Source organism: Doryrhamphus excisus, linkage group LG6 (assembly GCF_037039965.1).
Source record: "Doryrhamphus excisus strain RoL-2023G ecotype Guam linkage group LG6, RoL_Dexc_Guam_v1.1, whole genome shotgun sequence".
In the NCBI taxonomy this organism is placed as follows: Eukaryota; Metazoa; Chordata; class Actinopteri; order Syngnathiformes; family Syngnathidae; genus Doryrhamphus; species Doryrhamphus excisus.
The window spans coordinates 23,789,200-23,815,756 of NC_136362.1; the positions used below are offsets into that span (position 1 = coordinate 23,789,200).

At 46.7% G+C, this 26,557-nt stretch overlaps 11 non-coding genes across 11 annotated transcripts; 6 read left to right on the forward strand and 5 right to left on the reverse strand.

The window, feature by feature from the left end:
- The first annotated feature begins 481 nt into the window (after positions 1-481).
- trnac-gca (transfer RNA cysteine (anticodon GCA)) lies at positions 482-553 on the forward strand. Its single transcript has one exon. It is a non-coding gene; the product is annotated as a tRNA-Cys (tRNA).
- Positions 554-2,782: 2,229 nt separating this feature from the next.
- On the reverse strand, positions 2,783-2,854 carry trnaq-cug (transfer RNA glutamine (anticodon CUG)). Its single transcript has one exon. It is a non-coding gene; the product is annotated as a tRNA-Gln (tRNA).
- Positions 2,855-4,866: 2,012 nt separating this feature from the next.
- Positions 4,867-4,938, forward strand: trnac-gca (transfer RNA cysteine (anticodon GCA)). Its single transcript has one exon. It is a non-coding gene; the product is annotated as a tRNA-Cys (tRNA).
- Positions 4,939-7,168: 2,230 nt separating this feature from the next.
- trnaq-cug (transfer RNA glutamine (anticodon CUG)) lies at positions 7,169-7,240 on the reverse strand. The gene has a single exon. It is a non-coding gene; the product is annotated as a tRNA-Gln (tRNA).
- A 2,012-nt stretch (positions 7,241-9,252) lies between these two features.
- On the forward strand, positions 9,253-9,324 carry trnac-gca (transfer RNA cysteine (anticodon GCA)). The gene has a single exon. It is a non-coding gene; the product is annotated as a tRNA-Cys (tRNA).
- A 2,227-nt stretch (positions 9,325-11,551) lies between these two features.
- trnaq-cug (transfer RNA glutamine (anticodon CUG)) lies at positions 11,552-11,623 on the reverse strand. The gene has a single exon. It is a non-coding gene; the product is annotated as a tRNA-Gln (tRNA).
- An 8,620-nt stretch (positions 11,624-20,243) lies between these two features.
- Positions 20,244-20,316, forward strand: trnav-cac (transfer RNA valine (anticodon CAC)). The gene has a single exon. It is a non-coding gene; the product is annotated as a tRNA-Val (tRNA).
- A 2,658-nt stretch (positions 20,317-22,974) lies between these two features.
- Positions 22,975-23,047, forward strand: trnak-cuu (transfer RNA lysine (anticodon CUU)). Its single transcript has one exon. It is a non-coding gene; the product is annotated as a tRNA-Lys (tRNA).
- Positions 23,048-23,290: 243 nt separating this feature from the next.
- On the reverse strand, positions 23,291-23,363 carry trnav-aac (transfer RNA valine (anticodon AAC)). Its single transcript has one exon. It is a non-coding gene; the product is annotated as a tRNA-Val (tRNA).
- Positions 23,364-25,380: 2,017 nt separating this feature from the next.
- Positions 25,381-25,452, reverse strand: trnaq-cug (transfer RNA glutamine (anticodon CUG)). Its single transcript has one exon. It is a non-coding gene; the product is annotated as a tRNA-Gln (tRNA).
- An 881-nt stretch (positions 25,453-26,333) lies between these two features.
- On the forward strand, positions 26,334-26,406 carry trnak-cuu (transfer RNA lysine (anticodon CUU)). Its single transcript has one exon. It is a non-coding gene; the product is annotated as a tRNA-Lys (tRNA).
- Positions 26,407-26,557: the final 151 nt, after the last annotated feature.

A 26,557-nucleotide genomic window follows, 5' to 3' on the forward strand; every position in this document is an offset into this window, starting at 1 on the left:
GGGGCGTTAAAATGTGGATTTTCAAAAGGACCAAGACAATCCATCTGCAACCTGGTCAACGGACATGTAAACAGTGCAGGTACCCTGCTTTGTGCGGCTCCTTTTCAGTGTCCTCCATTGTCAGCGAACCTCACAAGGTCACAGTTTTTTCCTGATCAGGGCACCGTTTTAGGTTGTGTGGATGAGTGGTCTAAAGCACCAGATTAAGGCTCCTTTTGCTCAGGGGGCACTGGTTGTTGCACAATTTTCCACAGGAAAGAAATCTTGACGATGTATCACCAAAAGTGCTGAACCGCCCACTGTGGGGCTGAAACTAGCGCTCAAGGAATAACTTGCTTAAGTACACTTTTTGGACCTCGATGACCCATCAAGAAGTCAACCTTTGTTGGTTCAATTCTCCCATTCACCATGAGGATGTGTGCTGGTTTAGTGCATATGCAGAACTTAGTTCCCATCGTGTAACCATGTTTGGTGTGTTTGAGGGGGTATAGCTCAGTGGTAGAGCATTTGACTGCAGATCAAGAGGTCTCCGGTTCAAATCCGGATGCCCCCTGATGCACTCCTTTGGTTTAAGAATAGTCTAGTACATGAATGCATGGCTCATAATAGCAACAACTTCGGTGTAATATAACTCGAGATTGTTTCCCTTTTTGCATGGCTCCTTTCTACATTCTTCACACTGACATGAAATTTCTGCTGTGGCTTTTGTCCAATTTCCTCACGGATGACACAGCCCCCCCCCCATGTCTAAGAGAAAGTCCAGCCGCACCACAAAACAAAGTCATTTCAGCTGCTTTTACCCACGATCTTATCCTTTCCGTGCTGACTCAAAGCTCAGGACCATCGGACCAGAGCTCTGCCTTTGGGTTCAGCTCCCACATCACTGTGGCGGACCAGTGGAGCATCCAACGTAGATCAACTGGTAAACTGTCATGTTAGATGCCAAGAACAAGACGCCAAGGTACCTTGAACTCCTCCAGTGGGGGTCGGATCTCTTCCCCAACACATAGACAATTTCATTGAAATGTCAAGACAACCTCTTTTGTCCTTCTAATGTGGTCTGTTTTGTTAGCCCAAATGTCCAAAATCACAAGAGTTTTGCCTTTGTAGGGAGCATTGTAGTACATGTCACATGTGTACTACACATGACATTAGAAAGGATGGGAATTTCTTCAACACAACAAGACTTCTGATTCAAAAACATTTTGTTGAAGAAAAGCCCATTATTTCTGGAACATCTTATGTGAACTACAATTCTCCCTACAAAGGAGAGATCTTGGTCTGTTTGGACAATTGTCAATCTGCCCCCACTTTGGACACATCATCATGTTTCATTGTTTGGCCACTGCTTTCTGAGTTTCGCCAGTACTCTTATAACCCCCCCTCCTCTGCTCCGGGTTTCTTTAGATTAGTGGTTATCCCGTTTGCCTCACACGCATAAGGCCCCCTGTTTAAACTGCGTGGAAACATGGGCTTTCTATTCCCTCTTTTACAAAATAACTGGTGGTCTAGTGGCTAGAATTCGGTGCTCTCACTGCCGCGGCCCGGTTTCGATTCCCGATCAGGGAATTGACATTTGGATAGGTTTTTACTGGAGAGAGGATTTGTCTTCGGCCTCGTTGGAATGGTTGGGGTCATCTTGAAGCGCTGTTTGGGAACAATAACTCACTGACTCGGTTTCTTCACTATTACATGACAAGAGACTGGTCTAGAGAACGCAGCCAGGATTAGGTTTGGGGTATTTGTCTGACGCTGATGGATAGATCCTGGACTCATTTCCGATCCCACATCTCTTTGACAAAATACAAAGGATTCCTTTGGGAATGCGGGTATTGATTCTGCTGCATCTCGCATGGTAAGCAAGCACTTTACCATTTGAGGTAATTCCCCTGGTTTGGGGTATTTGTCGGATGCTAAGGGGTAGATCCAATCCCAACATCTCTTCTACAAAAGGTGAAGAACTCCTTGGAGAATGTGGGCATTGATCCCAAACAAGACAATACAAGGTGCTAGACAGGAGAATGCAGTTAGGACTGGGTTTAGGGTGATACCTATGGCTGTATTTGGCCTAGATATTGGGATTGGGGCCCGGATTAGTGTTTGGTACTTGGGAACATTTAATCACAAAAAACAAAAGAGGTTTTGGAGAATGCGGGCATCGATCCCACTACCTCTCACATGCAAAGCAAGCGCTCTACCATTTGAGCTAATTCCCCTGCTGCTGCAGCATTGGCAGATAAATCTTCTGGCATACTGTACTTGTCCTTGCAGCGGTGAAGAGGCCCTGGTCCCGAAATGTCCACCTTCAAGATGGACTGAGGTCTTAAACTACCCACATGGACAAGCCAAATATCTTCTGGACAAAAAGAGTTCATGGTCAGACACGACAAAGGTTGAGCCGGTCACCCGAACATGAAACTTTTGATCTGAGTGTTCGGGATTCAAGTCCCTGTTCAGGTGACCGGGTCTAAGGTCCACTTGCAAACGCCTCCTTTTTGCCCTCAATATACGAGGGCAACAGGACAATCCCTTGGTACTCTATGGAAACTACATGAGGAGCCTGGCTTTTAACTGGAACTGGAAAGACTTGTGGCCCCACACACAAACCAAGTATCTTCTGATCAGCTGATCCTTGACATCAGCTGTCACAGACATTGGCGTCGTTTAGGGACCTCATCCTGATCCACGGTTACCACTGATTTGTATAGTAAGTCAATAAGTCATCATACTCTTACTATTAAAGGAGGACACAGTCCAAACACTCGATTGCTGCAGGGCAAGTAGGTTCCACCAAGACTTGAACTTGGATCACTGGATTCAGAGTCCAGAGTGCTAACCATTACACCATGGAACCCTTTGTTTTGGATGTGACTGGGACCTTCTGGCATAAGAATGGAGGCTTTGCAAACCAGGACACCAACTTTACTCTTTGATGAGCGCAAAGTATTTTGGGGTACAATCCAGGGGTCTTGTGCTCTCACGGAAATGGCTGTCCTTTTCCAACAGGAGTTGAGATGAAATGATCACTCAATCAGAATTTCTCCGTTTGCCAATTTCAGACTGTGTCACAAAGACTCAAGTCCAACTCCATCGACAGGGAAGCGGAGGTCCTTCAGACAAGACGGTTTTGCCATTTTTCCTGGCAGACATAACATAACCAAAGGGCTGGTCCTTCGAGCCGGACTTGAACCTGCGACCTAAGGATGCCAGCTTGAACAACTACAGTCCTCCACTCTTCCAACTGCGCTATCGAAGGTCTTGTTGCTTTGAGGCTAGTGAGTACGGCCGAGCGTTCAATGGCGTCTCATTGCGGTTGTGGCTGAGAATGCCACTATTGACAGAATTTGGAATAGATAATCAAGTCTTGTGGTGGAGAGTCTCAGGTGGAGAGTCTCAGGTGAAGTGTGACGTTTCTGATCGAATTCAGAGGTCATCAGTTGGTCCTGAAAACGGTCTTGGCACTTCTTTTCACGATTTCCAATCCCACATCTCTTTTACAAAATACAAAGGATTCCTTGGAGAATGTGAGTATCGATTCTGCCACTTCTCGCATGCTAAGCAAGCACTTTACCATTTGACGTAATTCCCCTAGTTTGGGGTAATTAGTCGGATGTTAAGGGATAGATCCAATCCCAACATCTCTTCTACAAAAGGCAAAGAACTCCTAGGAGACTGCGGGCATTGATCCCACAACATGACAAGACTAGGTGCTAGACAGGAGAATGCAGTTAGGACTGGGTTTAGGTTAGGACTGAGTTTAGGGTGATACCTACGGCTGTATTTGGCCTAGGTATCGGGATTGGGGCCTGGATTAGTGTTTGCTACTTGGGAACATTTAATGACAAAAAAACAAAAGAGATTTTGGAGAATGCGGGCATTGATCCCGCTACCTCTCACATGCTAAGCGAGCGCTCTACCATTTGAGCTAATTCCCCTGCTGATGCAGCATTGGCAGAGAAGGTCTAGTCTCATAACTATTTTGGTTCCTTTGCTGGAGTACGTCAAAGCGACACAGTATCTGCCTTTTTGAGTGCAACAATGATGAGGACAACTCCATCCATCCATCCATTTACCTGAAACTTCTCATCTCTTTGTGACCGTTGACCCTGGTCTTTGACCCTGGTCATGTTTACTCCAAATGACACATGGTCAACCTCCCACCTGTAGGCGAACTCGTCGTCCACAGTACCGAGGCCATGTCGGCGAAGACGGCAGTACATGGCACAGATACAGCTTCACCCTTCCCCCACTTGAGGCCCCTACTGAAAAAGCAGAACCCACCATCGCAGCTAAAATAGGCCACTTGGGAGAGCGTTGGACTGAAGTTCTAAAGGTCCTCACAATAAACCTCACTCCTCCTGATGGTCGTTACGTCTTTCAATAATGGGGCGTTAAAATGTGGATTTTCAAAAGGACCAAGACAATCCATCTGCAACCTGGTCAACGGACATGTAAACAGTGCAGGTACCCTGCTTTGTGCGGCTCCTTTTCAGTGTCCTCCATTGTCAGCGAACCTCACAAGGTCACAGTTTTTTCCTGATCAGGGCACCGTTTTAGGTTGTGTGGATGAGTGGTCTAAAGCACCAGATTAAGGCTCCTTTTGCTCAGGGGGCACTGGTTGTTGCACAATTTTCCACAGGAAAGAAATCTTGACGATGTATCACCAAAAGTGCTGAACCGCCCACTGTGGGGCTGAAACTAGCGCTCAAGGAATAACTTGCTTAAGTACACTTTTTGGACCTCGATGACCCATCAAGAAGTCAACCTTTGTTGGTTCAATTCTCCCATTCACCATGAGGATGTGTGCTGGTTTAGTGCATATGCAGAACTTAGTTCCCATCGTGTAACCATGTTTGGTGTGTTTGAGGGGGTATAGCTCAGTGGTAGAGCATTTGACTGCAGATCAAGAGGTCTCCGGTTCAAATCCGGATGCCCCCTGATGCACTCCTTTGGTTTAAGAATAGTCTAGTACATGAATGCATGGCTCATAATAGCAACAACTTCGGTGTAATATAACTCGAGATTGTTTCCCTTTTTGCATGGCTCCTTTCTACATTCTTCACACTGACATGAAATTTCTGCTGTGGCTTTTGTCCAATTTCCTCACGGATGACACAGCCCCCCCCCCATGTCTAAGAGAAAGTCCAGCCGCACCACAAAACAAAGTCATTTCAGCTGCTTTTACCCACGATCTTATCCTTTCCGTGCTGACTCAAAGCTCAGGACCATCGGACCAGAGCTCTGCCTTTGGGTTCAGCTCCCACATCACTGTGGCGGACCAGTGGAGCATCCAACGTAGATCAACTGGTAAACTGTCATGTTAGATGCCAAGAACAAGACGCCAAGGTACCTTGAACTCCTCCAGTGGGGGTCGGATCTCTTCCCCAACACATAGACAATTTCATTGAAATGTCAAGACAACCTCTTTTGTCCTTCTAATGTGGTCTGTTTTGTTAGCCCAAATGTCCAAAATCACAAGAGTTTTGCCTTTGTAGGGAGCATTGTAGTACATGTCACATGTGTACTACACATGACATTAGAAAGGATGGGAATTTCTTCAACACAACAAGACTTCTGATTCAAAAACATTTTGTTGAAGAAAAGCCCATTATTTCTGGAACATCTTATGTGAACTACAATTCTCCCTACAAAGGAGAGATCTTGGTCTGTTTGGACAATTGTCAATCTGCCCCCACTTTGGACACATCATCATGTTTCATTGTTTGGCCACTGCTTTCTGAGTTTCGCCAGTACTCTTATAACCCCCCCTCCTCTGCTCCGGGTTTCTTTAGATTAGTGGTTATCCCGTTTGCCTCACACGCATAAGGCCCCCTGTTTAAACTGCGTGGAAACATGGGCTTTCTATTCCCTCTTTTACAAAATAACTGGTGGTCTAGTGGCTAGAATTCGGTGCTCTCACTGCCGCGGCCCGGTTTCGATTCCCGATCAGGGAATTGACATTTGGATAGGTTTTTACTGGAGAGAGGATTTGTCTTCGGCCTCGTTGGAATGGTTGGGGTCATCTTGAAGCGCTGTTTGGGAACAATAACTCACTGACTCGGTTTCTTCACTATTACATGACAAGAGACTGGTCTAGAGAACGCAGCCAGGATTAGGTTTGGGGTATTTGTCTGACGCTGATGGATAGATCCTGGACTCATTTCCGATCCCACATCTCTTTGACAAAATACAAAGGATTCCTTTGGGAATGCGGGTATTGATTCTGCTGCATCTCGCATGGTAAGCAAGCACTTTACCATTTGAGGTAATTCCCCTGGTTTGGGGTATTTGTCGGATGCTAAGGGGTAGATCCAATCCCAACATCTCTTCTACAAAAGGTGAAGAACTCCTTGGAGAATGTGGGCATTGATCCCAAACAAGACAATACAAGGTGCTAGACAGGAGAATGCAGTTAGGACTGGGTTTAGGGTGATACCTATGGCTGTATTTGGCCTAGATATTGGGATTGGGGCCCGGATTAGTGTTTGGTACTTGGGAACATTTAATCACAAAAAACAAAAGAGGTTTTTGGAGAATGCGGGCATCGATCCCACTACCTCTCACATGCAAAGCAAGCGCTCTACCATTTGAGCTAATTCCCCTGCTGCTGCAGCATTGGCAGATAAATCTTCTGGCATACTGTACTTGTCCTTGCAGCGGTGAAGAGGCCCTGGTCCCGAAATGTCCACCTTCAAGATGGACTGAGGTCTTAAACTACCCACATGGACAAGCCAAATATCTTCTGGACAAAAAGAGTTCATGGTCAGACACGACAAAGGTTGAGCCGGTCACCCGAACATGAAACTTTTGATCTGAGTGTTCGGGATTCAAGTCCCTGTTCAGGTGACCGGGTCTAAGGTCCACTTGCAAACGCCTCCTTTTTGCCCTCAATATACGAGGGCAACAGGACAATCCCTTGGTACTCTATGGAAACTACATGAGGAGCCTGGCTTTTAACTGGAACTGGAAAGACTTGTGGCCCCACACACAAACCAAGTATCTTCTGATCAGCTGATCCTTGACATCAGCTGTCACAGACATTGGCGTCGTTTAGGGACCTCATCCTGATCCACGGTTACCACTGATTTGTATAGTAAGTCAATAAGTCATCATACTCTTACTATTAAAGGAGGACACAGTCCAAACACTCGATTGCTGCAGGGCAAGTAGGTTCCACCAAGACTTGAACTTGGATCACTGGATTCAGAGTCCAGAGTGCTAACCATTACACCATGGAACCCTTTGTTTTGGATGTGACTGGGACCTTCTGGCATAAGAATGGAGGCTTTGCAAACCAGGACACCAACTTTACTCTTTGATGAGCGCAAAGTATTTTGGGGTACAATCCAGGGGTCTTGTGCTCTCACGGAAATGGCTGTCCTTTTCCAACAGGAGTTGAGATGAAATGATCACTCAATCAGAATTTCTCCGTTTGCCAATTTCAGACTGTGTCACAAAGACTCAAGTCCAACTCCATCGACAGGGAAGCGGAGGTCCTTCAGACAAGACGGTTTTGCCATTTTTCCTGGCAGACATAACATAACCAAAGGGCTGGTCCTTCGAGCCGGACTTGAACCTGCGACCTAAGGATGCCAGCTTGAACAACTACAGTCCTCCACTCTTCCAACTGCGCTATCGAAGGTCTTGTTGCTTTGAGGCTAGTGAGTACGGCCGAGCGTTCAATGGCGTCTCATTGCGGTTGTGGCTGAGAATGCCACTATTGACAGAATTTGGAATAGATAATCAAGTCTTGTGGTGGAGAGTCTCAGGTGGAGAGTCTCAGGTGAAGTGTGACGTTTCTGATCGAATTCAGAGGTCATCAGTTGGTCCTGAAAACGGTCTTGGCACTTCTTTTCACGATTTCCAATCCCACATCTCTTTTACAAAATACAAAGGATTCCTTGGAGAATGTGAGTATCGATTCTGCCACTTCTCGCATGCTAAGCAAGCACTTTACCATTTGACGTAATTCCCCTAGTTTGGGGTAATTAGTCGGATGTTAAGGGATAGATCCAATCCCAACATCTCTTCTACAAAAGGCAAAGAACTCCTAGGAGACTGCGGGCATTGATCCCACAACATGAAAAGACTAGGTGCTAGACAGGAGAATGCAGTTAGGACTGGGTTTAGGTTAGGACTGAGTTTAGGGTGATACCTACGGCTGTATTTGGCCTAGGTATCGGGATTGGGGCCTGGATTAGTGTTTGCTACTTGGGAACATTTAATGACAAAAAAACAAAAGAGATTTTGGAGAATGCGGGCATTGATCCCGCTACCTCTCACATGCTAAGCGAGCGCTCTACCATTTGAGCTAATTCCCCTGCTGATGCAGCATTGGCAGAGAAGGTCTAGTCTCATAACTATTTTGGTTCCTTTGCTGGAGTACGTCAAAGCGACACAGTATCTGCCTTTTTGAGTGCAACAATGATGAGGACAACTCCATCCATCCATCCATTTACCTGAAACTTCTCATCTCTTTGTGACCGTTGACCCTGGTCTTTGACCCTGGTCATGTTTACTCCAAATGACACATGGTCAACCTCCCACCTGTAGGCGAACTCGTCGTCCACAGTACCGAGGCCATGTCGGCGAAGACGGCAGTACATGGCACAGATACAGCTTCACCCTTCCCCCACTTGAGGCCCCTACTGAAAAAGCAGAACCCACCATCGCAGCTAAAATAGGCCACTTGGGAGAGCGTTGGACTGAAGTTCTAAAGGTCCTCACAACAAACCTCACTCCTCCTGATGGTCGTTACGTCTTTCAATAATGGGGCGTTAAAATGTGGATTTTCAAAAGGACCAAGACAATCCATCTGCAACCTGGTCAACGGACATGTAAACAGTGCAGGTACCCTACTTTGTGCGGCTCCTTTTCAGTGTCCTCCATTGTCAGCGAACCTCACAAGGTCACAGTTTTTTCCTGATCAGGGCACCGTTTTAGGTTGTGTGGATGAGTGGTCTAAAGCACCAGATTAAGGCTCCTTTTGCTCAGGGGGCACTGGTTGTTGCACAATTTTCCACAGGAAAGAAATCTTGACGATGTATCACCAAAAGTGCTGAACCGCCCACTGTGGGGCTGAAACTAGCGCTCAAGGAATAACTTGCTTAAGTACACTTTTTGGACCTCGATGACCCATCAAGAAGTCAACCTTTGTTGGTTCAATTCTCCCATTCACCATGAGGATGTGTGCTGGTTTAGTGCATATGCAGAACTTAGTTCCCATCGTGTAACCATGTTTGGTGTGTTTGAGGGGGTATAGCTCAGTGGTAGAGCATTTGACTGCAGATCAAGAGGTCTCCGGTTCAAATCCGGATGCCCCCTGATGCACTCCTTTGGTTTAAGAATAGTCTAGTACATGAATGCATGGCTCATAATAGCAACAACTTCGGTGTAATATAACTCGAGATTGTTTCCCTTTTTGCATGGCTCCTTTCTACATTCTTCACACTGACATGAAATTTCTGCTGTGGCTTTTGTCCAATTTCCTCACGGATGACACAGCCCCCCCCCATGTCTAAGAGAAAGTCCAGCCGCACCACAAAACAAAGTCATTTCAGCTGCTTTTACCCACGATCTTATCCTTTCCGTGCTGACTCAAAGCTCAGGACCATCGGACCAGAGCTCTGCCTTTGGGTTCAGCTCCCACATCACTGTGGCGGACCAGTGGAGCATCCAACGTAGATCAACTGGTAAACTGTCATGTTAGATGCCAAGAACAAGACGCCAAGGTACCTTGAACTCCTCCAGTGGGGGTCGGATCTCTTCCCCAACACATAGACAATTTCATTGAAATGTCAAGACAACCTCTTTTGTCCTTCTAATGTGGTCTGTTTTGTTAGCCCAAATGTCCAAAATCACAAGAGTTTTGCCTTTGTAGGGAGCATTGTAGTACATGTCACATGTGTACTAAACATGACATTAGAAAGGATGGGAATTTCTTCAACACAACAAGACTTCTGATTCAAAAACATTTTGTTGAAGAAAAGCCCATTATTTCTGGAACATCTTATGTGAACTACAATTCTCCCTACAAAGGAGAGATCTTGGTCTGTTTGGACAATTGTCAATCTGCCCCCACTTTGGACACATCATCATGTTTCATTGTTTGGCCACTGCTTTCTGAGTTTCGCCAGTACTCTTATAACCCCCCCTCCTCTGCTCCGGGTTTCTTTAGATTAGTGGTTATCCCGTTTGCCTCACACGCATAAGGCCCCCTGTTTAAACTGCGTGGAAACATGGGCTTTCTATTCCCTCTTTTACAAAATAACTGGTGGTCTAGTGGCTAGAATTCGGTGCTCTCACTGCCGCGGCCCGGTTTCGATTCCCGATCAGGGAATTGACATGTGGATAGGTTTTTACTGGAGAGAGGATTTGTGTTCGGCCTCGTTGGAATGGTTGGGGTCATCTTGAAGCGCTGTTGGGAACAATAACTCACTGACTCGGTTTCTTCACTATTACATGACAAGAGACTGGTCTAGAGAACGCAGCCAGGATTAGGTTTGGGGTATTTGTCTGACGCTGATGGATAGATCCTGGACTCATTTCCGATCCCACATCTCTTTGACAAAATACAAAGGATTCCTTTGGGAATGCGGGTATTGATTCTGCTGCATCTCGCATGGTAAGCAAGCACTTTACCATTTGAGGTAATTCCCCTGGTTTGGGGTATTTGTCGGATGCTAAGGGGTAGATCCAATCCCAACATCTCTTCTACAAAAGGTGAAGAACTCCTTGGAGAATGTGGGCATTGATCCCAAACAAGACAATACAAGGTGCTAGACAGGAGAATGCAGTTAGGACTGGGTTTAGGGTGATACCTATGGCTGTATTTGGCCTAGATATTGGGATTGGGGCCCGGATTAGTGTTTGGTACTTGGGAACATTTAATCACAAAAAACAAAAGAGGTTTTGGAGAATGCGGGCATCGATTCCACTACCTCTCACATGCAAAGCAAGCGCTCTACCATTTGAGCTAATTCCCCTGCTGCTGCAGCATTGGCAGATAAATCTTCTGGCATACTGTACTTGTCCTTGCAGCGGTGAAGAGGCCCTGGTCCCGAAATGTCCACCTTCAAGATGGACTGAGGTCTTAAACTACCCACATGGACAAGCCAAATATCTTCTGGACAAAAAGAGTTCATGGTCAGACACGACAAAGGTTGAGCCGGTCACCCGAACATGAAACTTTTGATCTGAGTGTTCGGGATTCAAGTCCCTGTTCAGGTGACCGGGTCTAAGGTCCACTTGCAAACGCCTCCTTTTTGCCCTCAATATACGAGGGCAACAGGACAATCCCTTGGTACTCTATGGAAACTACATGAGGAGCCTGGCTTTTAACTGGAACTGGAAAGACTTGTGGCCCCACACACAAACCAAGTATCTTCTGATCAGCTGATCCTTGACATCAGCTGTCACAGACATTGGCGTCGTTTAGGGACCTCATCCTGATCCACGGTTACCACTGATTTGTATAGTAAGTCAATAAGTCATCATACTCTTACTATTAAAGGAAGACACAGTCAAAACACTCGATTGCTGCAGGGCAAGTAGGTTCCACCAAGACTTGAACTTGGATCACTGGATTCAGAGTCCAGAGTGCTAACCATTACACCATGGAACCCTTTGTTTTGGATGTGACTGGGACCTTCTGGCATAAGAATGGAGGCTTTGCAAACCAGGACACCAACTTTACTCTTTGATGAGCGCAAAGTATTTTGGGGTACAATCCAGGGGTCTTGTGCTCTCACGGAAATGGCTGTCCTTTTCCAACAGGAGTTGAGATGAAATGATCACTCAATCAGAATTTCTCCGTTTGCCAATTTCAGACTGTGTCACAAAGACTCAAGTCCAACTCCATCGACAGGGAAGCGGAGGTGCTTCAGACAAGATGGTTTTGTCATTTTTCCTGGCAGACATAACATAACCAAAGGGCTGGTCCTTCGAGCCGGACTTGAACCTGCGACCTAAGGATGCCAGCTTGAACAACTACAGTCCGCCACTCTTCCAACTGCGCTATCGAAGGTCTTGTTGCTTTGAGGCTAGTGAGTACGGCCGAGCGTTCAATGGCGTCTCATTGCGGTTGTGGCTGAGAATGCCACTATTGACAGAATTTGGAATAGATAATCAAGTCTTGTGGTGGAGAGTCTCAGGTGGAGAGTCTCAGGTGGAGAAGTGTGACGTTTCTGATCGAATTCAGAGGTCATCAGTTGGTCCTGAAAACGGTCTTGGCACTTCTTTTCACGATTTCCAATCCCACATCTCTTTTACAAAATACAAAGGATTCCTTGGAGAATGTGAGTATCGATTCTGCCACTTCTCGCATGCTAAGCAAGCACTTTACCATTTGACGTAATTTCCCTAGTTTGGGGTAATTAGTCGGATGTTAAGGGATAGATCCAATCCCAACATCTCTTCTACAAAAGGCAAAGAACTCCTAGGAGACTGCGGGCATTGATCCCACAACATGACAAGACTAGGTGCTAGACAGGAGAATGCAGTTAGGACTGGGTTTAGGTTAGGACTGAGTTTAGGGTGATACCTACGGCTGTATTTGGCCTAGGTATCGGGATTGGGGCCTGGATTAGTGTTTGCTACTTGGGAACATTTAATGACAAAAAAACAAAAGAGCTTTTGGAGAATGCGGGCATTGATCCCGCTACCTCTCACATGCTAAGCGAGCACTCTACCATTTGAGCTAATTCCCCTGCTGATGCAGCATTGGCAGAGAAGGTCTAGTCTCATAACTATTTTGGTTCCTTTGTTGGAGTACGTCAAAGCGACACAGTATCTGCCTTTTTGAGTGCAACAATGATGAGGACAACTCCATCCATCCATCCATTTACCTGAAACTTCTCATCTCTTTGTGACCGTTGACCCTGGTCTTTGACCCTGGTCATGTTTACTCCAAATGACACATCTAAAGCAGTGTAGTGTTTTGGTGTTTCGGAAACTGTGGGGGCCTTCTTGCTCACCAGGGGGGATTAGCTCAAAGGGTAGAGCGCTAGCTTTGCATGCAAGAGGTAGTGGGATTGAACAAGTTATTCCTTGTGTGCACGGTCATCTCCTTGGGCCTTCATGCTAAGCGAGCACTCGCATAGTTCGCATAGACCACATGAAAACTAATCCGTTTTGGAAGCATCAGTAGAAACAAAGGACTTCAATGTGATCATTGTGATTGCTGTGTAGGAAATACAGTCAGATCAAGGTATAGATATGTACATCCTGCAGTAGCAAGTCATAATCAGAAGGAATATCGACTTTTCATTTCAACATTAATGCACCCCAACAATAAACTCCCATGCAAAATGGAACAAAAATGGATACAATCTGGGGTTACAACAGTAACTTTCCCATAACTTTATGGAATCAAACCAAAACCAACCTCACTTGAGTTGGCTTGACCAAAGGAGCCGTGCAAAAAGGGAAACAATCTCAAGGTATATTACAGCGTGTACAGATACATTTCCACAGGTTGTTGCTATTATGAGCCATGCATTTATGTACTCTTAGACTAGTCCCAACATCTGAATTAGTGTTTTGGTTTTGCAGAAACTGTGGCAGCCTAGTTAGAACCCAACCTTAACCTACAGGTTCTTTTGTTGAATGGCTAGTGGCGCAGTGGATGACGTGTTGTCGACGGGTTAGACAGCTTTAATGGTATAGTGGTTCGTACTCATTGTTGTGTCTGCACCAACCCTGGGTCATGGCAGGTGTGTGTTGCTTTTGTTATTGTCTTGTCTAAAAAGTACTTTTCTCTCAACCCAATTGTAGTCTTGGCGAAACAGTGACAATCCAGAAGCTAATCTTAAATGACAGGTCCTTTGGTTGTACGAATAGTGGGGCAAAGGATAACACATCTGACTGCGGATCAGAAGATTCTACTTTCAACTCCTGGCTAGCTTGCAAACCTTTTCAATTAACCTGACTCTAAAATTCAAGTTTTGCTCACAGACGAATCAGAAGCAACTGGGAGCAGCAATCAGCACGTCCGAGTCAGAGTTTTTGGTTCTTGCCCAAAAAGGAAAAGGATAACTCTGCTCTTCATAAGGTGCTCGGGTGTGTTGTACGATCTGACAGTCCTTTGCTGCCAAATCATTCCAGTCGTGGATAATGGACCTGACCAGGAAAATGCCAGCTGTGGGATTTCAACCAGTGCCCCCTGAGCAAAAGGAGCCTTAATCTGGCGCTTTAGACCACTCATTCACACAACATAAAACGGTGCCCTGATCAGGAAAAAACTGTGACCTTGTGAGGTTCATTGTGAGGACCTTTAGAACTTCAGTCCAACGTTCTCCCAAGTGGGCTATTTCAGCTGCGACGGGGGCTTCTGCTTTTTCAGTCAGGGCCAAAAGTGGGGGAAGGGTGAAGCTGTCTGTGCCACATACTGTCGTCGTGGCCGACATGGCCTCGGTACTGTGGGCAACGAGTCCGCCTACAGGTGGGAGGTTGACCATCTAGCGACTCTATCTCCAGTCAAAACCTGTCCAAATGTCAGTTCCCTGATCGGGAATCGAACCAGGGTCACAGCAGTGAGAGCACTGAGTCCCAGCCACTAGACCAACAGGGACGGCATCGTGGCTGCACTCTGAAAGGAAGAGACTGTGTCGCTTTGACGTACTCCAGCAAAGGAACCAAAATAGTTCTGAGACTGGACCTTCTCTGCCAACGCTGTAGCAGCAGCAGGGGAATTAGCTCAAATGGTACGGCGCTCGCTTAGCAGAAGTAGCAGAATCAATACCCACATTCTCCAAGGAATCCTTTTCCGGAATTTGTTTTTTGTCGAAGAGATGTTGGGATCGGAATTGAGTCCAGGAGCTACCCATCAGCGTCAGACAAATACCTCAAACCTAATCCTGTCCGTGTTGTCAAGACTAGTCTCTTGTCATGTAATAGTGAAGAAACCCAGTCCGTGATTTATTGTTCCCAAGTACCAAACACTAATCTGAGCCCCAATACCGATTTCTATGCCAAATACAGCCTTGGGTCTAACCCTAAACCCAGTCCTAACTGCCTTCTCCAGTCCAGCACCTTATCTTGTTGTGTAGTACTTACCAGAAACTCAAGTCTATCATTTATTGACGTGTTTTATTCGTATTTCTGTCATCAGGATGACAGCAGGGGGGGTCCTCCACACTGGGGGATGTGTCGGGTCTGCTGAGGGTGTACCATCCTTGGGTCCCTTCGACCCGGCCGGCTGGAGGTTCCTCCCTTTAATGTGGAGGCCCGGGTGCTGGTCCCCCCATGGCACGGCCGGCTGCTCCTCCCAGTGTGGACGGCCCCAAAGGTGCCGTTTCCTTGATCCTCAGTGCCATGCCATGTCTCCCTACTGTGTGTGATGGTGGGTGTGTGTGGGTGGGTGTGTGTCTCGTAAGAAGGGTGGGAGGGAGGGGCTTTCTTAGTATTTGTTTTTCCTTTTAATTGTGGTAATTGTTTTTAATTCTGCAAAGCACTTTGTGTTGCATGTCTGTGAAAAGTGCTATACAAATAAAGTTGATTTAATTTTATTTGAGAAGTTCACAGATAGCGCTTAAAGATTCTGCATCAGCAGAGGAATTAGCTCAAATGGTAGCGCGCTCGCTTAGCATGTGAGAGGTAGCGGGATCAATGCCCGCATTCTCCACAAACTCCTTTGTTTTTTGTGATAAAATGTTCCCAAGTACCGAACACTATTCAGGGCCCCAATCCCAATATCTAGGCCAAATACAGCCATAGGCATCACCCTAAAACCAGTCCTAACCTAAACCCAGTCCTAACCTCATTCTCTCCTCTAGCACCTTGTCTTGTCTTGTTGTGGGATCAATGCCCGCAGTCTCCTAGGAGCTATTTGACTTTTGTAGAAGAGATGTTAGGATCGGGCTGCACGGCGGTCGCGACCTCACAGCTAGGAGACCAGGGTTCAATTCCACCCTCTGTCATCTCTATGTGGAGTTTGCATGTTCTCCCTGTGCATGCGTGGCTTTTCTCCGGGTACTCCGGTTTCCTCCCACATTCCAAAAACGTGCTCGGTTAATTGGCCACTCCAAATTGTCCATAGGTATGAATGTGAGTGTGAATGGTTGTTTGTCTATATGTGCCCTGGGATTGGCTGGCCACCAGTCCAGGGTGTACCCTGCCTCTCGCCCCAAGACAGCTGGGATAGGCTCCAGCTTCTCAGGCTTCTCAGTTGGAAGCGCGGAGGACTGTAGTGGTTCCAGCTGGCATCCTTAGGTCGCTGGTTCGAGTCCGGCTCAAAGGACAAGGTGTTTCTTATGTTATGTCTGCCAGGAAAGAATGGCAATACCGTTTTGTCTGAAGGACCTCCGCTTCCCTGTCAATGGAGTTGGACTTGAGTCTTTGTCACGCAGTCTGAAATTGGCAAACGGAGAAATTCTGCTCGAGTGACTGTTAGAATAAAATGTAAATTTAACTATTATAGTGTTAAGTTATCACCCTTATATCCGTTTGCTTAGACAATAGACAATAGTCTTGAGTGTTTTGAAGCAGCATTCCCAGACGCTGACCAGCTACTCCCAACACCACTAATCTTGCAGGTGCCTGGGAATGCCAGCAGCAACCTTGGAGAAGTTTCATCATGCAAAATGTGCCGGGATAAGAACACATGCACAAAAAGTAATTATTCTCACATACACACACACACATAGACAACAAGTACAGCTTGTGCAACTGCTTGCTTCCCCCTCCCCTTTTGCACGACCATGTATTAGGGACCTCCTAAAGAAAATAAAAAGAGAGGAGCATGAATGGCATACTCAGAGTGGAGCGGCATGTCACTGGGTATGTTGTTTCATTCTCTTCGCTGCGAGAAACTTTGAATATTGTTGTCTGTCTCTTCTGTATTTAAGTGTTTTTACAAGTGTCACAGGAGTTTGAACCTGACAGTGACCAATGCAGTCTGACTATTTGAATACATTTCGTCTCAACTCCTGTTGGAAAAGGACAGCCATGTCCGTGAGAGCACAAGACCCCTGGATTGTACCCTAAAATACTTTGCGCTCATCAAAGAGTAAAGCTGGTGTCCTGGTTTGCAAAGCCTCCATTGTTACGCCAGAAGGTAGAGTCACATCCAAAGTCCCAGTCCTAACTGCATTCTCCTGTCTAGCACCTTGTCTTGTCTTGTTGTGGGATCAATGCCCGCAGTCTCCTAGGAGTTCTTTGCCTTATGTAGAAGAGATGTTGGGATCGGAAATGAATCCAGGATCGATCCGCGTGGGAGACCCGGGTCCGATTCCCGGCCAATGCAACAGGGTTGTTTTCATACCTTTCATTGAGAAAAAAGTGCCAAGACAGTTTTCGGGACCAACTGATGACCTCTGAATTCGATCAGAAACGTCACACCTCTCCACCTAGACTTTCCAACTCAGACTCTCCACCACACGACTTGATTATCTAATCCAAATCCTGTCCATAGTGGCATTCTCAGCCACCACGTGTTAGAGTCCGCAACCTCAATGAGACGTCGTCTAACGCCCGGCCGTACTCACTCGCCCAAAAACAAGACAAGACAAGGTGCTAGACAGGAGAATGCAGTTAGGACTGGGTTTAGGTTAGGACTGGGTTTAGGGTGATACCTATGGCTGTATTTGGCCTAGATATCGGGATTGGGGCCCGGATTAGTGTTCGGTACTTGGAACAGTTAATCACAAAAAACAGAAGAGATTATGGAGAATGCGGGCATTGATCCCTCTACCTCTAACATGCCAAGGGAGCACTCTACCATTTGAGCTAATTCCCCCGCTGTTGCAGTGTTGGCAGAGAAGGTCCAGTCTCAGAACTATTTTGGTTCCTTTGCTGGAGTACGTCAAAGCGACACAGTCTCTGCCTTTCTGAGTGCAGATATGATGCAGTCCCTGGTAGTCTAGGACAGGTTTCGAGTGGAGATAGGATTTGTCTTGGTTCTTGGTCGAATGGTTAGGGTCATCTTTCAGCGCTATCTGTGAACTGCTGTCATCCTGAAGCGACTGACGACAGAAATACGAATAAAAGATCAATAAACGATAGACTTGAGATTAATTATCACATTCCCTGTCGGCCTACCATTTCAAGCGTGTCTTAGAACACAGCAGCTGCAAAAAGCCCCTTCCCTTCCTGCCCAGTTGTTTTGACATATTTCAGATGTACAGATGCGGTATCGGCCGGCCAATCAGAAGTTGCCACCGCCCTGGACTGTGGCAGATGTTGTCCAGTTGGAGAAGGACCACCAAATCCTCCTGTAGGTGGATGGTGACCTCCTGACCTGCAAGCAAACTGCAAGAGATGTCTCCTCCATCCCGGAACTCATGGGGGTGCGTATCTCTTTGTTCCATATCTGTGTGTAACTAAGCCAGTAAACGGGTTTTAATAAAGTAATCAGTCTGATGTGTTCCACTAAGTGTTGTCTCTATCCAGGCATGTGGGTGTATCAAGCCAAACTGTGAGATGAGTATAATAAACTAAAAAAATATCATGAATAATCACCTTCAAGATGTATCAATAAAAGTGCTGAATCGCCCAATGTGGGCCTCGAACAAACGGCCCTGAGATTACTTCTCTACCGACTGAGCTAATGGGGCCTTTTTCTGCTCTAAACATCATTTTTTGTTTTGTATTGATGTGGCCATCCTGATGTTTGATCAATTCCACAGCTGACCAAGTTTCTCAGGGAACAGAAGGAGCGAGACGTTCAGTCATCGCTGAGAACTTTAGAAGTGGAGTCACCTTAAGTCAGGTCTGCCTTGGTGAACTTCAGAGGCGTCATGACCAGTCTGCATCAAAGCGTTGTCTGACATCCTGGGCTGGTTTCTGGCATTGATTCTTCATTCAGTTGCCATCCCTGATAGATGGTTAAGAATTTCTACAGCTACAGATTGCTGCAGGGCAAGACGGTTCCGTTAGAATTTGGATTTTCAAAAGGAACAAAGACAATAAATCTACAACCTCGTCAAAAGATACGTAAACAGTGCAGCCATAGCAGAGTATGCTTTCTATCATTTATTGATGTTTTATTCGTATTTCTGTCGTCAGTCGCTTCAGGATGACAGCAGTTCGCAGATAGCGCTTCAAGATGACCCCAACCATTCGACCAAGGACCAAGACAAATCCTATCTCCAGTCAAAACCTACCCAAATGTCCATTCCGTGGTGGTGAGAGCACCAAGTCCTAGCCACTAGACCACCAGGGACTGTATCATGGCTGCACTCTGAAGGGCAGAGACTGTATCGCTTTGACGTAGTCCAGCAAAGGAACCAAAATAGTTCTGAGACTGGACCTTCTCTGCCAACACTGCAACAGCAGGGGAATTAGCTCAAATTGTAGAGCGCTCGCTTAGCATTAGCATGCGAGAAGTAGCAGAATCGATACTCACATTCTCCAAGGAATCCTTGTCCAGAATCCATTTTTTGTCGAAGAGATGACGGAATTGAGTCCAGGATCTATCCATCAACGTCAGACAAATACCCCAGACCTAATCCTGGCCGTGTTCTCTAGACTAGTCTCTTGTAATGTAATAGTGAAGAAACCCAGTCTGTGATTTATTGTTCCCAAGTACCAAACACGAATCCGATCCAAAGTCCCGATTTCTATGCTAAAAAAAACCTTAGGTCTAACCCTAAACCCAGTCCTAACAGCCTTCTCTAGTCGAGCACCTTATCTTGTTGTGTAGTACTTACCAAAACTCAAGTCTATCATTTATTTACGTGTTTTATTCGTTTTTCTGTCGTCAGTCGCTTCAGGATGACAGCAGTTCGCAGATAGCCCTTAAAGATGACCCGGACTGTTCGACCAAGGACCAAGACAAATCCTACTTGTAAAATGACAAATACTTCAACTTGCTGATATAGTTCATCTTCAAACAGCTAAAATAATGCATAAGGCTAAAAATAAGCAATTAGCTGTAAATGTCATCCAATACTTCTCTACAAGAGAGGAGAAATATGATCTCAGGGAAGAAATACATTTGAAACACTTCTATGTTAGAACTTATATGCACCCAGACAAGGTTAGAGGAGGTTACAAGCCAAACCATTGACTCCAAGGGCACAAGTTGAGTCCACCGAGATATCAAGGTGAGCCCGAGGGTGGCTAAGGTGTTTCCTGTGATGTCTTGTTTTGTTGAAGAAAAGCCCATTATTTCTGGAACAATTTTCCCTACAAAGGAGAAATCTTTGTCAATTTGGACAATTGTCAATCTGCCCCCACTTTGGACACATTGTCGTGTTTCATTGTTTGGAAACTGCTTTGTGACTTTCCCAGTCCCCTTTCTTCGGGTTTCCATAGTGTAGTGGTCATCACGTTTGCCTCACACGCAAAAGGTCCCCAGTTCGAAACTGGGTGGAAACATGGCCTATCAAGTCCTTTTACAAAAAAAATCAAGATGACAAATAGGAAAAAGGATATGTGCTTGATGTCTGAAGGTGTGTACACGAGCATCCATCCCCAGTTTGTGTGTATGTATAGGGAGGGAAGCTGAGCAATGGTGGGTCCCATGCCTGCCCAGATCCCCTCCAGAACTGAGTGTCTAAGGTGCGATTAAAATTGAAGGGTGACCAAGCCAGAGGAATGCCGAGGACAAAAGGGCATCCGCAAGGAAACCCCTCGCGCCCGGCATAACCAGTTGCAGGACACCCCCCAAAGTCCTACATGTATGTGAGGTGGTGCAGTGCAGCAGGGAGGACCGGGGCCCTACACACGCCCACCCCGCACTACCGCCCAACCAAGCGGGGCAAGCCAGCCGCCCGGAGCAAGCCGTGGGCCACAGGAGCAACCACGAGCCCCACCCAGCCCATCGTGGCAGCCAGTCCAGCCTGCCAACTCCCCCCCGGGGATAGCCACCGGCCATCCCACGCAGGGGGCCCCACCAGAGATTGTGCCAGCTACGCCACCCCCGGACCACCAGGAGCCGCGGACAAACCACACGCCCCGAGGCAGCTCCTACAACCACCAGAACAGCAGGGACCGCGCCCCGGCAACACATCCGTCACCATGGCAGCCCAGGGAGTGACACCACAGAGACCGCAGGAGAACCGGGACCCGCATGGGGCAGAGCACAACCACGCTCCCAGGGCAAGTGAGCCAAGAGTGCCAGGGCGGGACAGAGACACACACACCAGGCAGCAGAGCCCACAAGATAAAAGACACCCCAACAGCCGTAAAAAGTGAATGCCCCCCCAGCGACTTCAAAAGTCTGATGCCCGATGAAGTGAGCCCCCCAGGCCTTTGGTCACAAGACTTGTTTTTATGTATTTGGAATGAAATGTTTTCTGCATGTTGACCAATTTTCAACAAGAAAGATATCTTTCAGATGTTTCAATAACAGTGATGATAACAGTGATGTGGGGCTCGAACCCACGGCCATGAGATTAAGAGTCTCATGCTGTACCGACTGAGCTAATCGGGCCTATCATTTTTTTGTTCTGTTTTTATTGATGTGGTCATCCTGATGTTTGATCGATGCCACAGCTGACCGAGTTTCTCAGGGAACAGAAGGAGGGAGACCTGGAGGGTCAGGATGGCCGAGCGGTCTAAGGTGCTGCATTCAGGTTGCAGTCTGGGTTCGAATCCCGCTTCTTGCATCTCTAAGTGGCGTCACCCAGTAAACCAGGGGTGCTTTTCAACATGGCCGCTGCTGTGTATCCTGGGGTCTATTTGCAAATCTAATCAGTATGAGGGTGGGGGGGCGACTCGGTTCTCAGAGTTCATGTTAATAAGCCGTTCAAAAGAACTGGTTCGTTCAAATGGAGAGCATTCGAGCATTGAGTCTCTGCCTTTCAGAGTGCAGCCATGATGCAGTCCCTCGTGGTCTAGTGGCTAGGACTTGGTGCTCTCACCACCGCGGCCCGGGTACGAGTCACGGAATTGACATTAAAATAGGTTTTGACTGGAGATAATATTTGTCTTGGTCCTTGGTCGAACGGTTGGGGTCACCTTGAAGCGCTATCTGTGAACTGCTGTCATCCTGAAGCGACTGACAACAGAAATCCAAATAAAACATCAATAAATGATAGAAAGCATCGTCTGCTATGGCTGCACTGTTTACGTGTCCTTTGACGAGGTTGCAGATTTATTGTCTTATTGTCTTCTGAACAGGGACTTGAATCCCGAACACTCAGATCAAAAGTTTCATGTTCGGGTGACCGGCTCAACCTTTGTCGTGTCTGACCATGAACTCTTTTTGTCCAGAAGATATTTGGCTTGTCCATGTGGGTAGTTTAAGACCTCAGTCCATCTTGAAGGTGGACATTTCGGGACCAGGGCCTCTTCACCGCTGCAAGGACAAGTACAGTATGCCAGAAGATTTATCTGCCAATGCTGCAGCAGCAGGGGAATTAGCTCAAATGGTAGAGCGCTTGCTTTGCATGTGAGAGGTAGTGGAATCGATGCCCGCATTCTCCAAAACCTCTTTTGTTTTTTGTGATTAAATGTTCCCAAGTACCAAACACTAATCCGGGCCCCAATCCCAATATCTAGGCCAAATACAGCCATAGGTATCACCCTAAACCCAGTCCTAACTGCATTCTCCTGTCTAGCACCTTGTCTTGTCTTGTTGTGGGATCAATGCCCGCAGTCTCCAAGGAGTTCTTTGCCTTTTGTGGAAGAGATGTTGGGATTGGATCTACCCCTTAGCATCCGACAAATACCCCAAACCAGGGGAATTACCTCAAATGGTAAAGTGCTTGCATAGCATGAGAGAAGTAGCAGAATCGATACCAGCATTCTGCTAGGAATCCTTTTCCGTTTTATTTTGTAAAAGAGATGTGGGATCGGAAGTGAGTCCAGGATCTATCCATCAGCATCAGACAAATACCCCAAACCTAATCCTGGAGGCACAGAACATCCCTGCCTCCTTCTGGATCTTGCAGGTCACTGGGAAGATATTCGGCTCAAAGGACCATTTGGTCCCGAACATGAAACTTTTGATCTGATTGTCCGGGATTCAAGTCCCTGTTCTGGTGACAAGGTCTGAGGTCCACTTGCAAACGCCTCATTTTTCTACAAAACGCCCGATTAGCTCAGTCGGTAGAGCATGAGACTCTTAATCTCATGGTCGTGGGTTCGAGCCCCATGTTGGGCGATTCAGAAGTTTTATTGATACATCTGAAAGATATCTTTCCTGTTGAAAAGTGTTCAACATGCAGAAAACATTTCATTCCAAATACATAAAAACAAGTCTTTTGACCAAAGGCCTGGGGACTCACTTCGTAGGGCATCAGACTTTAAGTCTTTGAGTGTTCAAGTCCCTTCAGAGATCAAGCACATGTCCTTGTTCCTATTTGTCACCTTGACTTTTTTTGTAAAAGAAGGACTTCAAAGGCCATGTTTCCACCCAGTTTCGAACTGGGGACCTTTTGCATGTTAGGCAAACGTGATAACCACTACACTATGGAAACCCGTAGGAAGGGGCTTTTAAGGGGACTGGTGAAGTCACAAAGCAGTTGCCAAAAAATGAAACACGACGATGTGTCCAAAGTGGGGGTAGATTGACAATTGTCCAAATAGACAAAGATGTCTCCTTTGTAGGGAAAATTGTTCCAGAAATTATGGGCTTTTTTTCAACAAAACAAGACATCACAATCGCGGCTTGAAAGAAACACCTTAGTCACCCTCGGGGTCACTTTGATATCTCGGTGGACTCAACTTGTGCCCTTGGAGTCAATGGTTTGTAAATAGGCTTGTAACCTCCTCTAACCTTGTCTGGATGGCTGGATGTCTGGCCTTTTGAAGAATTAAGTTAAGGTCCTTTCAGCCAGCCAATAAGCCTTTTCAAACTATTTGCCAAGTCGCAACATAAACAGGGATTGTTCTGAAAACCGGGCTTGAACCAGGGACCTTTAGAACTTCAGTCTAACTTTCTCCTAAGTGAGTATTTCAGCTTCTGAGGTGGTGTTCTGCTTTTTCAGTCGTGGGTAAAAGTGGGGGCAGGGTGAAGCTGTGTCTGTGCCACGTATGTTGCTGTGTACCTGGTCCAGTGTGTTCTCATCTTGGGTTGGAATGTCCCCATGTCCCCATGTTTTTATGTGCAGTGACAGCAGTTCACAGATAGCGCTGAAAGATGACCCGAACCGTTCGACCGAGGACCAAGACAAATCCTATCTCCACTCAAAACCTAACCAAATGTCAGTTCCCTGACCGGGAATCGAACAACGGCCGCGGTGGTGAGAGCACCAATTCCCAGCCACTAGACAACCAGGGACTGCATCATGGCTGCACTACGAAAGGCAGAGACTGTCGCTTTGACGTACTCCAGCAAAGGAACCAAAATAGTTATGAGACTGGACCTTTTCTGCCAACGCTGCATCAGCAGGGGAATTAGCTCAAATGGTAGAGCGCTCGCTTAGCATGTGAGAGGTAGCGGGATCAATGCCCGCATTCTCCATAAACTCCTTTCTTTTTTTGATGAAATGTTCCCACGTAGCGAATACTAATCCGGGCCCCAATCCCGATATCTAGGCCAAACACAGCCATAGGTATCACCCTAAACCCAGTCCTAACTGCATTCTCCCCTCTAGCACCTTGTCTTGTCTTGTTGTGGGATCAATGCCCGCAATCTTCAAGGAGTTCTTTGCCTTTTGTAGAAGAGATGTTGGGATTGGATCTACCCCTTAGCATCAGACAAATACCCCAAACCAGGGGAATTACCTCAAATGGTAAAGTGCTTGCTTAGCATGCGAGAAGTAGCAGAGTCGATGCCCGCATTCTCCAAGAAATCCTTTGTATTTTGTAAAAGAGATGTGGGATCGGAAATGAGTCCAGGATCTATCCCTCAGCGTCAGACAAATACCCCAAACCTAATCCTGGCCGCGTTGTCTAGATTAGTCTCTTATAATGGAATAGTGAAGAAGCCCAGTACGTGATTTATTGTTCCCAAGTAGCGCATCAAGGTGACCCCAACCATTCCACCGAGGCCTTGCAGAGATGAAGAGGCCCCGAAATGTCCACCCCCAAGATGGACTGAGGTCTTAAACTACCCACACGGACAATCCAAATATCTTCTGGACAAAAAGAGTTCGTGGTCAGACAAGACAAAGGTTGAGCCGGTCACCTGAACATGAAACGTTTGATCTGAGTGGATTCAAGTCCCTGTTCAGGTGACCAGGTCTGAGGTCCACTTGCAAACGCCTCCTTTTTGCCCTCAAAATACGAGGGCAACAGGACAATCCCTTGGTACTCTATGGAAACTACATGAGGAGCCTGGCTTTTAACTGGAAATGGAAAGGCTTGTGGCCCCGCACACAAACCAAGTATCTTCTGATCAGCTGATCCTTAACATCAGCTGTCACAGACATTGGCGTCGTTTGGGGACCTCATCCTGATCCACGGTTACCACTGATTTGTAGAGTAAGTCAATAAGTCATCATACTCTTACAGGAAGACTCAGTCCAAACACTCAATTGCTGCAGGGCAAGTAGGTTCCACCAAGACTTGAACTTGGACCACTGGATTCAGAGTCCAGAGTGCTAACCATTACACCATGGAACCCTTTGTTTTGGATGTGACTGGCACCTTCTGGCGTAACAATGGAGGCTTTGCAAACCAGGACAACAACTTTGCTCTTTGATGAGCGCTAAGTATTTTCGGGTACAATCCAGGGGTCTTGTGCTCTCACGGAAATGGCTGTCCTTTTCCAACAGGAGTTGAGATGAAACGTATTCAAATAGACACTCAAATGATCACTCAATCAGAATGACTCCGTTTGCCAATTTCAGACTGCGTGACAAAGACTCAAGTCCAACTCCATTGACAGGGAAGCAGAAGTCCTTCAGACAAGACGGTATTGCCATTCTTTCCTGGCAGAAATAACATAAGAAACAGCTTGTCCTTGAACCTCTACAGTCCTCCGCGCTTCCAACTGAGCTATCAAAGGTCTTGTTGAGTTGGGGCAAATGAGTACAGCCAAGCGTTTGACGGCGTCTTCACTGTGTACTGCTTTCCTTTCCTGAGATGCCGGATGGTGGTCCAGAATCTCTTCGAAGCCGTCCGGAAGTCCTTCTCCATGGCTTCTCCAAACTCCTCCCATGTCAGAGTTATTGCCTCAGCGAATGCCAAAGCCGCGGACCGCTTGGCTTGTCGGTTCCTGTCAGCTGAAGTCCCATGAGCCAAAAAGGCCCAATAGAACTCCTTCAGCTTGACGGCATCCCTCACCAATGGCATCCACCTTAGGGCCACAGCCGCCTCGACAATGGAGGCACAGAACATCCCTGCCTCCTTCTGGATCTTGCAGGTCACTGGGAAGATATTCGGCTCAAAGGACCATTTGGTCCCGAACATGAAACTTTTGATCTGATTGTCCGGGATTCAAGTCCCTGTTCTGGTGACAAGGTCTGAGGTCCACTTGCAAACGCCTCATTTTGCCACAAAAGGCCCGATTAGCTCAGTCGGTAGAGCATGAGACTCTTAATCTCATGGTCGTGGGTTCGAGCCCCATGTTGGGCGATTCAGAAGTTTTATTGATACATCTGAAAGATATCTTTCCTGTTGAAAAGTGTTCAACATGCAAAAAACATTTCATTCCAAATACATAAAAACATGTATTTTGACCAAAGGCCTGGGGACTCACTTCGTAGGGCATCAGACTTTAAATCTG